General features: G+C 32.3%; 1 protein-coding gene across 4 annotated transcripts in view; it reads left to right on the forward strand.

Annotated features, from left to right (window-relative positions):
- LOC145693250 (bcl-2-related ovarian killer protein-like) overlaps positions 1-14,082 on the forward strand; it is a 288,563-nt gene that overhangs the window by 170,356 nt on the left and 104,125 nt on the right. Inside the window, exon 1 of one of the 4 annotated variants that reach the window (XM_081769077.1) lies at positions 8,985-9,003. The exons of the other annotated variants lie outside the window; for them this stretch is intronic. The gene's annotated coding sequence lies outside the window, so the exon portion shown is untranslated. Of the gene's footprint in view, positions 1-8,984; positions 9,004-14,082 lie in introns of those variants that run through there. 4 annotated transcript variants of the gene reach the window in all.

Below are 14,082 nucleotides of genomic sequence, written 5' to 3' on the forward strand. Positions count from 1 at the left end.
ACCAAACTGCCAAATACCAGCTGTAAAAATTTAAAATCAGCTTTACTATGCTGAAGTGATGCCCAAGTGTATACTCGTTCATTTGTCATTCTTCTCTTTCTTCCGTCTTTCTTCCCCGTTAAGTTGCACTGATGAGTTCAATCTTTAGTTAACTTATTAAAGTGTAGTGCATTTATTTGTCATTTTCTTATTTATGAAAATGTAATCTTCAACACGCCAATAACACTATGCACTAGTTTTAGACCCTTCTGCAGTTACGCGCAATGACACGCATGATATTACAGTTTGCGCGCAGAAGATTTAAATAACAGTTTTGATCCAAAAAGGAGCGCATTTACCGATAAATTGCATACCTAAAACAGTTCTTTGCACACAAGCAAGCCGATGTGTAAACTTATATTGTTCACCTACACTAGACTAAATCACCTGAAATTAGAGCTCAAGAAGAATTATGTTCTGCCAAATGAATGTTAATTTGGTGACACATCGGCTTCCATCATTATTTTTGTTTTTAACGGAGTTCACTGTCTCTTAGTTTAAGTAATTTTATTGTTGCATTGCTTCACTTTGCTAGGGAATCAACACTGGAAAATCTTGTGCCATCCTATAGCGAAACAAGCTGTGCAAGAAAGTTACTAGTTATTGTTGATATACTACATTACAGTTTACATGAAAATGTGGGAAAATATAGTTGATTTGTTAAGTACTGTAGGTAAAAACTATTATACAGTCAAATGAATTAATACAGTACATTTCACATAAGATAATCAATCAATATTTTTTCATATTCGTATGAACATTGTCTGCTTTACCATCTCTAAAAATGAAAGGGCATCTGGTTTACTTTTTTGTCTGTAGAATTTACGTCAGGAATTTTAAATTAACCAAATCTACCTCTTCATATAAACATACACAGAACATTTGTTACTTCAGTGATATCTCAATCAACGTAAAAATCAAATTATGCAATAAAATCAAGTTTATATGACGCACGTAAATGTGTAAAAATCATTATTTGGTGGGTGCATTGTATGCATTTGGTTTCTTTACAGAACATCTAAATCAGATTTATTTTCATCTGTGTTTGTTTTATGTTCCACTGTATTTGTAATACAGGCTAATAATATTGTCTTCCCAATCTGGAAACGAACTCAAGATCACATACCAATCACATGAAGTTAAACATAGTAACCATTCGGCTATCCTTTTTTGGGTGTTCCATAAGGCTGTAAACTACTTGGTTTGTTTTGATGTTATTTTAAGTGTATTAGTCACATCTCTATCTCTTATTTTAATAATTAAAAATTAAAAAGCTACAAAGAATATAATCTTACATTTTTCTTTTTCTTTCTTTTTTTAAATATTTACTATGAACTTGCTACTACTTTTTAGAAAAAATATCGTTGTTTCCAAAATCAATTAAATTCATTTCGTGTACAATTCAACAATAAATAGTACTTTGCAAACACAGACTACTTTAATGCAGAGATATTACTGTATATAAATCATTGTTTCATAGGAGACTGATCAACTGTTAATGTTATTTTTATATTTGAATATGAATAGTTATACCGTATAAAATTGTTACGTGAAATAATGAAGCTGGGTTGTTAAATCGTTTCCTCGTATGCATGAGTAAAAGTGAGGGGGAATGTCGTCCGCCACTTCCAGAAAATATCCGTGATGTACCCCATTTTATATGGGCAAAGATAGACGCGGGGGACGGCGTGACGTGTCCCGTCCCCCTACCTTTTCAGATACACTTTTACCCCTGCTCGTATGAATATCTTAAAGGAAATTATCTCCATTATTAGCTTAATTCTTTGTAATTGCCTTCTGTAAATATGCCTTGATTATTGAACAAAAGTAAGCAGATCTCTACATTATTCCCAAGAAATGCAATAGATCTCTATATTCTTGTCGCTTATCCTTTTAAACAATATACATATTTAATCTTAAATTCTCTTAAACACGTCCTCCATGCAAGCCAAGTCAGTGAAACGAAGTGACGCCTAAGCATTGGTTTGCTTCTAAATATCACTTCCTGTTATTCCCAATGTTGCTCATGATTATTTCCGGCATAAAATGGTCCTACCACAGATTTCGTACTTGATTGATACATAAATAAATTCTGCGATTTCAACTTGATTTTGAAATCTCTTCTGCAATTTAGTAACAAGCATCTAATTTTCTTCGGGAGCCATAAAAGAGAAGAACAAAGGAAGGAAATAGAGAAAAAAGAGAAGGAAAAGAAAGGAAGAGCAAAAGAAAGAAAAGTAGCTTGAATTTGCTTCTCAGTGTTTTAAACTTCTTTCAAAAGTTTATCAACCTGGTAGAATGTCTCAACTTGATAGATTCCCTTAATATGACTTGTATTTAATATATTCAAGACGCAAGGGCCACGATGGCTTACTGATAGTGCATGGTTGTGTTTTTATTCACAATTTATATCGTACCAATATTCGCCTCCATAATGTTCATCGACATTATTCTGCTAATCGTGTTTACTGTGGTCAACTGGACACTCTTTCTTGTTGTGTATGGAATGTGTTGATACTATTCTCATCTGAAAATAAACTGATGGTTTTACTTTAACGACCCACTGTTATGTCCCTTAGGCTGAAGGAGACTGAGGATTAATGAAAGTGAATTATTGTAAAATCATATTTTTGTGCTCTCCCACCGGGAATCGTACCCGGGACCACGTACAGAAAAGACACATACGCTAGCCACTTGACAAGTGGGAAATGTTACTCTAGTCTGAACCACCTTATTTGATATACTTGCTGTGATCTGTCGTTATTTCTCTTCCGGACTACCTGTGGTATTTGTACAAAAGAAAAGAGTAAATAGTAATAGTATCTGAACCTATGCATTATCATTGTGAATAGATGTAATAGTAATTGATGTCCAATACATGGTTTAAAAAAAAAGTAAATAAAGAAATGGTAGATTGCTCACTTTTGGAAGCGTTTAGAAACGAAAACAACACTAGAAGGGAAGTTTCGAAAAGGTGGAGAAAATTCCATATTTCTTTATCGTTGTTGGAGAACAAGAATAACAACAATTTTAAATAAATTTTAAGCAATATTCAGGTAACCACAAGTTACAAAATCTTTTTGAATAATGTGAGTAATATTCTGAAGGAAACGTAGTGCGTTTCGGATAATAGTGTGACTGCATCATACAAAGACCACTGAACAAGGTTTATATATATATATCTATAGATAGATAGACAAACAGACAGACAGATAGATAGATAGATAGATAGATAGATAGATAGATAGATAGATAGATAGATAGATAGATAGATAGATAGATAGATATAGATATAGATATAGATATAGATATAGATATTGATATTGATATGGAACATGTTCTGGATTATATTACTATAGTATCGCGAAAAGACTGCTGAAAACGATCTCTAATATTTGGTGTAGAATACTTCTCGAGTTAAAGATTGTTCCATCGGACGTAGAACAATTGGCTTTTGGTGGGTTGACTCAAGATTACTAAGGTTTGACCCGTGAATTTTACTAAACCAACAAGAACGAAGTCCGTACGTTACATGGTGTGCGGTCGTCTTGATATCGGAGATACCTCTGGTGCGATTGACATTGTTGATCATCTTGACTAAAATTTTTCTTCTTTCACTGTTACTAAATGCTGCAATGGTATTTTAAATGTGAAATTTCGATGAACCAACAAGTTACAATAATAATAATAATAATAATAATAATAATAATAATAATAATAATAATAATAATAATAATAATAATAATAATAATAACGATAATTTGAAAACACTGTCAGAAACGAAGACATTCACCATCTAATGTATTGTTATGAAGAAAAGGGAAAATTTTTATTTTATGAAGTATTATTGATGTTGGTTTTTATTTATTTATTTTTATTCAAAACAAATAAGGTTGGTGAAGGCAGATGTTGGTTTGTCTCTAAAGCTCTACAACCTCACCAAAGTCTGTACAGTCTGTGAGGATCTCTTTCTTTTCTATCACTGCAGAGGGACGCAATATCATATGTACCGTACAATCTTACGTCGAAGAACCAGGTTCCCGCAGATTCCTTGACATTTGACAGAGGAAATTAGGAAGGAAGTTGCAAGTCGTGGAATGAGATGAGGGGTGGCGATAATTCAAACAGATTTCTTTGTTACTTAAAGAATCAAACTCTATGGTAAAACAACAAAGATGCTGCATGCCTCATGCTCTAGCAAATAATTCATCGCAAACATGGGACAAAGGATGGTGAAGTAGAAGAATATTCTTGCGTGTGTAGAGAAATGTTTGAAGTATAAATAATTGAGGAAATTTCAAAAATAACATATGTGAGCAATAAAGAAATGTATATAAATGAGTGAAGTGTTGCTATAGTTATACAGAACAATGTTTTAGAAAACAATAATGTTCTTGCTTGTTTTAAAAAAATCGTTTTGTGACGTTTGAATACAAAAAAAAAAAAAGAAAAGAAAGAAAAAAAAGAAAGAAAGAAAGAAAGAAAGGCAGTGAAGTTATGATTTTATCCAACTACCGTTATTCCAACCAAACTGAATCGCTACCAAGTTTCAGTTACAGGGCCCATTTAAAAGGCTCATTGGCGAAAACTCTATTTTTCTTGAATTTCAGTGAAAAACGTAAAGACAATGAAGAACATAAAAAAACACGTAGAAAGTAAGCCAGATAGTATCAACAAAACGTTATTATATAAACTAGGCTGTCTTCCTGTTTCGCCGAATGCCTTTAGCTACTATATTATCGCGCACTTGGGCAGGTTCATGGAATCAGAAATTCCTGTTTGGCCGAAAACTAGTTGAAGAGACTTTATACTCAGAAAGTGATTTTTCCAAGCAAAGTGTAAAATTTTTTGCATTTTGATTTGTGCGCCGATTTCCATGGAAGGTTAGGCTAATTATGAAACAAACGCTTCACTTAATGTTAAGCGCATATATATATATATATATATATATATATATATATATATATATATATATATATATATATATATATATATGTGTGTGTGTGTGTGTGTGTGCGTGTGTGTGTGTGTGCGTGTGTGTGTGTGTCTTGTTTTCCACAAAATTTCTAAATTAAATGTAATAACTTTTGATTATAATAGAATCCCTTAATGCACAAATAGAAAAAGGCAAAAAAATGAACCTGCAATGAAATTCTCCAAAAGATTAGCAAAATCTACAATTAGGACCGTAACAATTAATAACTTAACTAAATCTGTTTAAAAAATTCATTGTAAAATAACTTTTTAGTCAAATACATTGCTATGAGTAAGTTTAAACTCAAGACATAATTCGCTTAGCTTTACTAAACTTTTCAGCAATTAACTTTGTGTAGACACAAAAAACGACAGATTGAAGTTTGTGTATTATTACCTTCTTTACTGTCTGTTAGGGCAGTCTACTTTCAAATACTTTCATGCATTTGAAAATATTATTTGGAAACTTTAGTCGAGTCTACTTTCGTTTATTTTCTGTTTCAACTATAGGCGTCAGAACATGTGAGCTAAGGCCCCTTGAAACTTCCACGATTTCACCTGTTGAGCATACCTTCAATGTTACAAGATTTTTTTTTTTTTTTTTTAAAAAAAAAGGTGTTATTTATATCACAGTCCATACAAGTTAGGGAAGATTCTCTATGTATAATTCTTTTACAAATTACAGAATTAGGGAGAGGTTGATAAGTTATCCTTAGCATCTAACACAACACTTGCGAGGAAACCGATTCAAGTGTGACACGAAATTGTGGACGAGTTTATGCGCAAACGAAATGTTTTTGTGTACAATTAAATCCATTAGAGGGGAAAACCGTCGATCTCAACAGTTCCGGAGATATACAGGGGTAAGCGGAAAGCTGATGCTCTGATATTTTATGAATTTTCGGCTGTGTTGTGAGTGAATATGTTTGAAAATTGCATTTAAATGTTAAGAAAGATGCACCAGAATGAATAAAAGTGGTGTTGAATGTTGAGGTGAATGGCGTAGCTTTTACCCGAGGCCGGAAAAAGAAGGGGCTATGAGGAATAACAAACGCCATTGACACGAAGAACAAAATTGTATATAACTTGCTAATATATCATGTCTTTAGTTAGTAGAAAATGGGAAAAGGTGATATGAAAATGTATTAATTATATTGCCAAAGGAACAGAGACATTATTATATGAACAAAAATACAAGATCATATTCTGTGCAAAAGCGCTATAGAAAAACAAATCAAAATGAAATGAAATGAAATCTTAAAGTTTTAAGTCCCACGTTTATGCTGGTTAAGCTAAAGAAAACGACGATGATGAGAAATGAATGAAATGGTGGAATGAAGAAAGTGGAAGGAAACGGGAGAACCCCGAGAAAATCCACGAGAATGGTGTTTGTCAAATAATATGAAACATAAACACATATTGTTGCAAACGTAAGTACGACAGTGTGTAGTCATGTGACATACGTATATTAAAACGCAAAGTATGGATCAATAGACAAAAATAGCATCTTCCACTTAAAAAACGAAAACCTGTATGTCTTATATACTGTATATCATATACAGTTCCAATCGGTTAAAAATTGTAGAAATTATAAATGATTGGAAAGTTTGGATAGCACAATTTTTTATATTTTTGATCCTATTTGACTGATGATGCTTTTACTCGATCCAGCGTACCAAGAACCCTGTACATAGAAACATTACATGCCTATTTTAGGCAACAATGGGACTTCGGAATATTTGCCTTCCCCCTCCAAAACATTCCCCCCCTAGAATTTTTAAGGACTCTTTGGTTTTGTAACCCTCATATCTAAGGCGTCGTATTACTAAAGTTTCGTGGATGAAGGAATTCTTCATTTTTAAAAGTCTCTTTTACTTGTACTATCGCTACATATTCAGAAATTCGCAAAATATCAGAGCACCAGTCTTCCACTTATTCCTCTATATCTCCGGAACGGTTGAGATCAAGGGTTTTCCCTCTAATTGGTTTAATTGTACACAAAAACACTTCGTTTGCGCATAAACTCGTCCACAATTTCGTGTCACACTTCAATCGGTTTCCTCGTTAGATTATAAAAGATAATACTTACTATTAAAGAGAAATCAGAAGCACTATTAGTCTGCAGCGTTGCATCTACCATAATTTGAACTGTAATCTGAATTAAGTTAACTTGATAACCGTAAAAGTGGACAAATAAATAAATAAAAGATGTACGTGACTTCTTAAGAAAATTATCATTTTCAAGTTTTGATGCTGTAACTTCAGCTCCTGAGGTCATTTTTAACAATATACCTCCTTATCAATTGCTATTTGCACAGAACACAATTTAACTTTGAAATAATTGTGGAGTTCTATATTACGTCCAGAATAGAACAAACGAATTTTAAATTTTAAAAGCATTATCAAGAATAATTTAAAAGTTAGTCATGCACTGTAATAGCCAGGGAAAGAATTTATTTAAGTTGGAGGTTTCAAAATTATAACGTCAACCACAAAGATTAGTTGAACCAGTGAATGAGAAAAGCAAAACATTCCAGAGCAACTTACTTTTGGACAATGAAAAACAAAATTATTTATCGGAAATAACTTTCAAAAATATTTGTATGAAACATTTGTAGCATATGTTAAGACCTTTCATCATTTCCCAAGTACGAAAAACGCAATGAGATTGAATATTTAGTTACATAGTAATTGAATGTTCCTCTTTGTTTTTGGAATATTCTTCTTTTCCCACTTAGCGAGTCAGTTATTAAGTATAAAGGGAAAATTAATCCATTTTTATGAAAACTGCATATTATTGGTATATTATTAAAGTAATATTATTGTTATTACGAAACTTGACTTGGAACACATTCTTAAAGTTGGAAACAGACTGATTTCGTTGCCCCTGATTGATGTCACCCCAAGCATTGTAAAATCTGAAAGAAAACACACGATACGCTTCATTAAAATATGATAATTTGTAGGAAAGATATAGCTAAACATGTTTCTTTTTATTTATATATTTTTCAAAATGGAGTAAATTTACTCCATTGCTTATATATATATAAGATGAATATACTCCATGCCATTGTCTCACTTCAACCTCAACCAATTTAGTGACGAATATTTTCTTTAAAAAAGGAAATTCATCCCCTTATTCTTAATCGATTTCAAGCCCAGCCGGTGGGGATGATTGGCAACTTTCAAAGAAAATATACACCATATTGCATCAAAATGGAACACATTTTACGGAAGTTATCGTTGGAAAAATATCATGTTATCATTTGAGGAAATTTTCAAGTCGGAAAGAGTGAATCATTCTTTACTCCTCATCCTTGCCGATTTCAACCCCAAGCACTGCGAAAATATCGGGAAGTGCTAAAGAACACACATCATATTGCCTGAAAATCTAACATTTTTAAAATCAAAATTATAGCGGAAAATTTTTATGTCATTTTTAAATCCAGCATAGGGTGGATTTTACACTTCTTGACGGATTTCAACCTTAAAGGCTTATATCCTAAGATTAGAGGAAAATAGATTTATTTATTTATTGTCCTTCAACGGAGAATAGAATCTCCAATTACAGAAGGTACATAATATAATAGTTCATATAATATAATATTATACATAATAGTAAATATAATGATACTGACAAAATTCCTGTAGACATCTGACAACGACAATAACAACTATCGTAAGAGTATAAACTGTTAAACGTGAAGAGTATTACAAGTAAAGAAACTATTGAAAGTTAAATAATTGCTTTACACATACATATGCAAATACATGTATTCACATTCTAATACAATATATTTTTCAACTTCTTTGTATACAGAGACAGAGGTAATGCTAAATCTAGATCTTTGTTTAATACCGAAATGCTATTAAACCTATTGCACATTCTATATAATGGTGAGCCTTTATACATTTCAGTTCTTGGAACATCTACAGTCAACATATGTCGCTTACGTAGATAGCCTGGTCTAGCATTGAGTCCAATTTTTGGTAAGAAATTACTATTGTCAACATAAGAATTCATAATTTTATAGAGAAATAATTGTTGAAGAAACTCACATCTGTTACTCAAACTAACATAGTTAAATTTATCTAGAAGGGTTTTTATACGATATTTTGTTTCTTATAGCAGAAGCTCCCATTGTTTTAAAATAGTGTAACGTGAACAGAGACTAGAATGAAATTTTTTATTGTTTATCAAAACAATTGATTGAAAATATACCTAGAAAGAATTCACGGAAACAATCCTCTTAATTTCAACAAACATAGTGTAGTGAAAGGGAAAGCAAGAACTATTTCTGACAATAGAAAGGTAGACCTGTGACGAGATAAACAAGGACTTCCTGATTGACGTCACAGAGAAATAACAATTTTGTGGTTAAGAAAGTCCAGAAATAGAGAACAGGAAGATAGAAGAGAAAAACAAACTGTGTATAAAAACACTAGTAAAAATTTACTAGGGGTTCAGTTCGTTCAGTTGGTCAGTAAATCATTATCGGACGAAACTATACGAGTCGCGGTATCCGTACGCTGTACACGCGTAGACTTTGTCCGTCTATCCTTATGTGATCACTACTAGTGAATAGATAACTATAATAAGTAATTTACCTTGTCACGTGAGAGAGCGGGGATTTTCATTACTACTGCTGGTAAATAATGATACTAGGAATCTAGTCTGTCATTTTATTCACAGTAAATTTGAATTGAAAGGATGAGCTTAGTTGGCCCTCACAACTAAATCAATTTTTACATATAGCACGACGCGAATGTCGGCACAATACCTTGGACCAACAAGCTCATTAAACATTGACAATCATTTACAATGAAATTATATCTATTTCTCCAGTCCATTACCTAAATAAATAACATTAGTTTGAACCATTAAGTCAAATAGTTTTGGACATGAGTATTCAAGACCTAGATTAATTTCATATGCAAATTAGTTAGAGAACAATGTTAAATTAAAATTACAGTCCTGGCACATGGGCCTAAGGTGCTTGAGGAATTAGTTTAGGATCTGTGTTACCTCTGGTATTATCTTATGCATGTAAAGAAACAAATAAAGAACAATCCCAACTTACATGTTTCCAAGTACATCCAACAGTTGAAAGGATAGACGGACAAAGTCTACGCGTGTACAGCGTACGGATACCGCGACTCGTATAGTTTCGTCCGATAATGATTTACTGACCAACTGAACGAACTGAACCCCTAGTAAATTTTTACTAGTGTTTTTATACACAGTTTGTTTTTCTCTTCTATCTTCCTGTTCTCTATTTCTGGATTTTCTTAACCACAAAATTGTTATTTCTCTGTGACGTCAATCAGGAAGTCCTTGTTTATCTCGTCACAGGTCTACCTTTCTATTGTCAGAAATAGTTCTTGCTTTCCCTTTCACTACACTATGTTTGTTGAAATTAAGAGGATTGTTTCCGTGAATTCTTTCTAGGTATATTTTCAATCAATTGTTTTGATAAACAATAAAAAATTTCATTCTAGTCTCTGTTCACGTTACAATAGAGATACCTTAGGAATTTCTTTTGAATACTTTCTATTTTCTCCTGAAGAGATTTATAATATGGAGCCCAAACAACGCATGTATATTCTATTTTCGTCCGAACCAAGCTATTATACACCATAGAAATAGCTACAACATCATTTAAATTTCTGGTTTTCCGTATAATGAAACCAAGCTGTCTATAGGCATAAAGAACCACTTCAGTGATATGGTTATCAAATGATAAATTACGTGTAATTTTTACCCCTAAATCTTTACATGTGGTAATTTCTTCCATGTTTTCACCATTAAGAGTATATTCGCTCTTGACATTATCATAAATGCACATTTTTTAATATTAAGGTTAATCTTATTTTCTACACTCCATTTATATACTAAATCAAGATCATCTTGAGTTCTATTATATCTGTAATACACCTTACTTCTTTATATAATTTTACATCGTCTGCATACATAAGGTATTTGGAATGTTTTATTGAGAACTGTAAGTCATTAATATACAATAGAAAAAAATAATGGACCCAGATTTGATCCATGGGGTACTCCCGAGGTAGTTACGTATTCTAATGATTTCGATTGTTTGTATTGAACAAAATATTTCCTTCTAGATAAATATGATTTAATTAAATTCAAAAAAGGTTAAGTTAATCCATATGATGATAATTTATTTAAAAGTATGCTATGATTTATTTTGTCAAAGGCTTTACTAAAATCTAAGTAAATCGTGTGTGTACTAGTTTTATTTGAAAATGAACTGTGTATATCTTGAACGAAATTAATTAAATTTGTAGTTGTAGATCGACCAGGCTAAAATCCATGTTGATTGACATCTATAAAGCATTTTACATGATTAAAAATTCTGCTATATAGGATATGTCCCAAAACCTTAGCCGGAGCGCAAATTACAGCAACTGGCCTGTAGCCTGTATATCACCCGACTTAAATATTGGGCAAATTCGTGTTATTTTCCAGTCTTCAGGAAATGTTTGAGTCCTTATTATAAGATTAAAGATTGTACATAGCGGTCGCATTAAGATATTTGAACATGCTTTTAGTAAATATGGAGGTATTCCATCTGGACCACATGAGCGTTTTGGTTTCAGTTTTCTTATAGCACTTTTATACTCAACATCAGTAATTAAGCCTAATAATAACGAGTTCGGTGACAAAGGTAGAATATTTTCGTGATGTGTATGTTGTACAGAGCTATCTGTGTATACAGATTGAAAATATCTAACAAATCCTTCCGCCATATCACTTGCAGTTTCAAGAGGAACATCTTGAAACTTCATTGAATAGTTCATTACATTACGATTTACTTTTTTATTATTTAAGAAGTTCCAGAAAGATTTTGGATCAGATTTAATATTATTTTCTATTTCTCGTAAATAATTTGAGTATGCTTTACTAATCATAGTTTTTACTTTTTTCCTTGTTTGCCTAAATAATTCCTTATATTCTTCCGCTATCGCAATATGTTTCCAATAGTAATCTTTTAATTTTAGCATCTTAATGATTTCTTTAGTAAACCAACATGGATATCTTCTACTTGTTCTTTTTCGTACAAGGCAGACCAATTCGTATCACGCAACATTCTATATAATTGAAGTAAGTCTGCTCTTCGAAAATTGTTATAATAAATAGTTTCGTTCTTGACCCTACTAACATTACTTTTTGTACTTATTAATATTCTTAGAGCAGGATGTTGCTTGTCTTCAGATACCATTAATTCGGCATTAATTCTCTAGTTACTACAGTATTTAAAATGATAAGTGTAATTAAAATGAATTTTGTGAAAGTTATTGTAGAGAAGAACAGACAGACGCATTAATGCCCTTGAGTCGAAGATAAAAGGTCGCATATGCCCTCTTTAATAATGCTATTAACGAATTTATTGAGTATTGCACTGTTTTCATGCCCTCGAACCAATCGAAGAGTACATTTAATTAAGAGGTATCGAACTCAGCTCTAGAAAGTCATTGTACTGTCTACACTACTCAACCAATATTTGTCTCTAGATGGTCAGCTATTAAGCCAAGAAACAGTATAAACAGGAGAAAGCCAAAATTCCTTTACAATGGAATGAAGAAAAAGTAACTCTTTATTTTTATGTGTAGTTTACATTGTATGAAGAACCACGTGAGTTGTTTAGTTGCTGCTTTTTTGTTTTGTTTTATTTCCATAAAATATAGGAAATTACGTCACAAAGAAAGGATGACCTTTAAGGTGCTACCAACTAACTGGACTTTAACAAAAATAACACGTGCCACTTCGTTTCTCTTTATTTTTACAGCTTCTCTTTACAGCTTTTGGAAAGGTGGTAGGGGGAAAAAAGTTTCGCTTCTCTAAGGTTCTTGAGCTTGGATTCCCCTATCAGGGCGTTGTGTATTTATTATTACACACTTTCTTAATTAAAATATCTTTCCTTGAGTAACTGTTGATATTTAAAGAGCATTCAGTGTATTTTTTCTTTCTTACATTTTTCAGACAGAATAACGAAAAAGCAGAGAATAATACACACAGTTAGCTCCATTGCGGTATACTGTGTTAATTGATTGAAAACTAACTAACGTTGTCGGTCAGTCAAAGTTAAAAAAGAATACAATTCAAAATTAAATATAGGAGTTACATTTAATGGTATTCTTATTCCCATATGAACTACATTAATCAGGCTTAATTTGAACCAGTAGTTAATAGCTGAAGTCACACACACTCAAACACAAAGAAATTTGAGAATTTTCTCTTAAACACATACCAGAATTTTCGTATTTGTGCGAAAGGGCGTGGTTTTATTCCAGGGGTCTGTTTCATAGAAAGTACTAGGCTCATACGACTAATATTAGTTTAGCAAACAAAATTTATAATTACTTACTTACAAAATAATAGCACTAGTATTTATGGATGACTCTTCCAAATACTTGTCGATTTCTTAGAATATATATAAATGAGAGCGACAATGTTTGTGACTTCATACCTCTTGAACCACTCGACCGTCTCCATCAAATTTTCAACATAGATGAGGTTCGAGCCTGGAATGGTTTTTATCGTTTCACTTTGACAGTGCAACCTACAGGAAGGGGAGGGGGAAATATTTAAAAATGATCAAAAATGACCGTTATTAGTGTCGAATCCATAGTTTTCGGGATCGCTGAGATGAATGGTTGTATTTTCGATGCCGTTTAAATTGAAATCAACTCTTTATGTTCAAAATGAAACGTATTCTGCCCGTGCGAAGAAAAGATGTTCTTCTAGTGTAAAATATCCAAATTTCGTGAAACTGCTTTCCCGGTGGGAGTACATATTAATTCGATATTACGTGGACTCTACACAAAATGTAAACACTTTAAATACCCGCTTATTTGTAATTCGCTTCAACTTGATAATTCATCTGTGAAAAATTCAGTGCTCAAGTAGAGAATCTAGAAGGAATTCCGAATTACTTAAGACAGGTTGGAGAGGGTTTTATGTTAGGTTGGTGCAAATGAATCTCCGTCCCAGTTGCGACATTTTCGAAGGCAAAAAATAAATAAATAAAAGAAAAAGAAAAAAGA

This window comes from Thermobia domestica, chromosome 8, assembly GCF_964235325.1.
Source record: "Thermobia domestica chromosome 8, izTheDome1.hap1.1, whole genome shotgun sequence".
NCBI lineage: Eukaryota > Metazoa > Arthropoda > Insecta > Zygentoma > Lepismatidae > Thermobia > Thermobia domestica.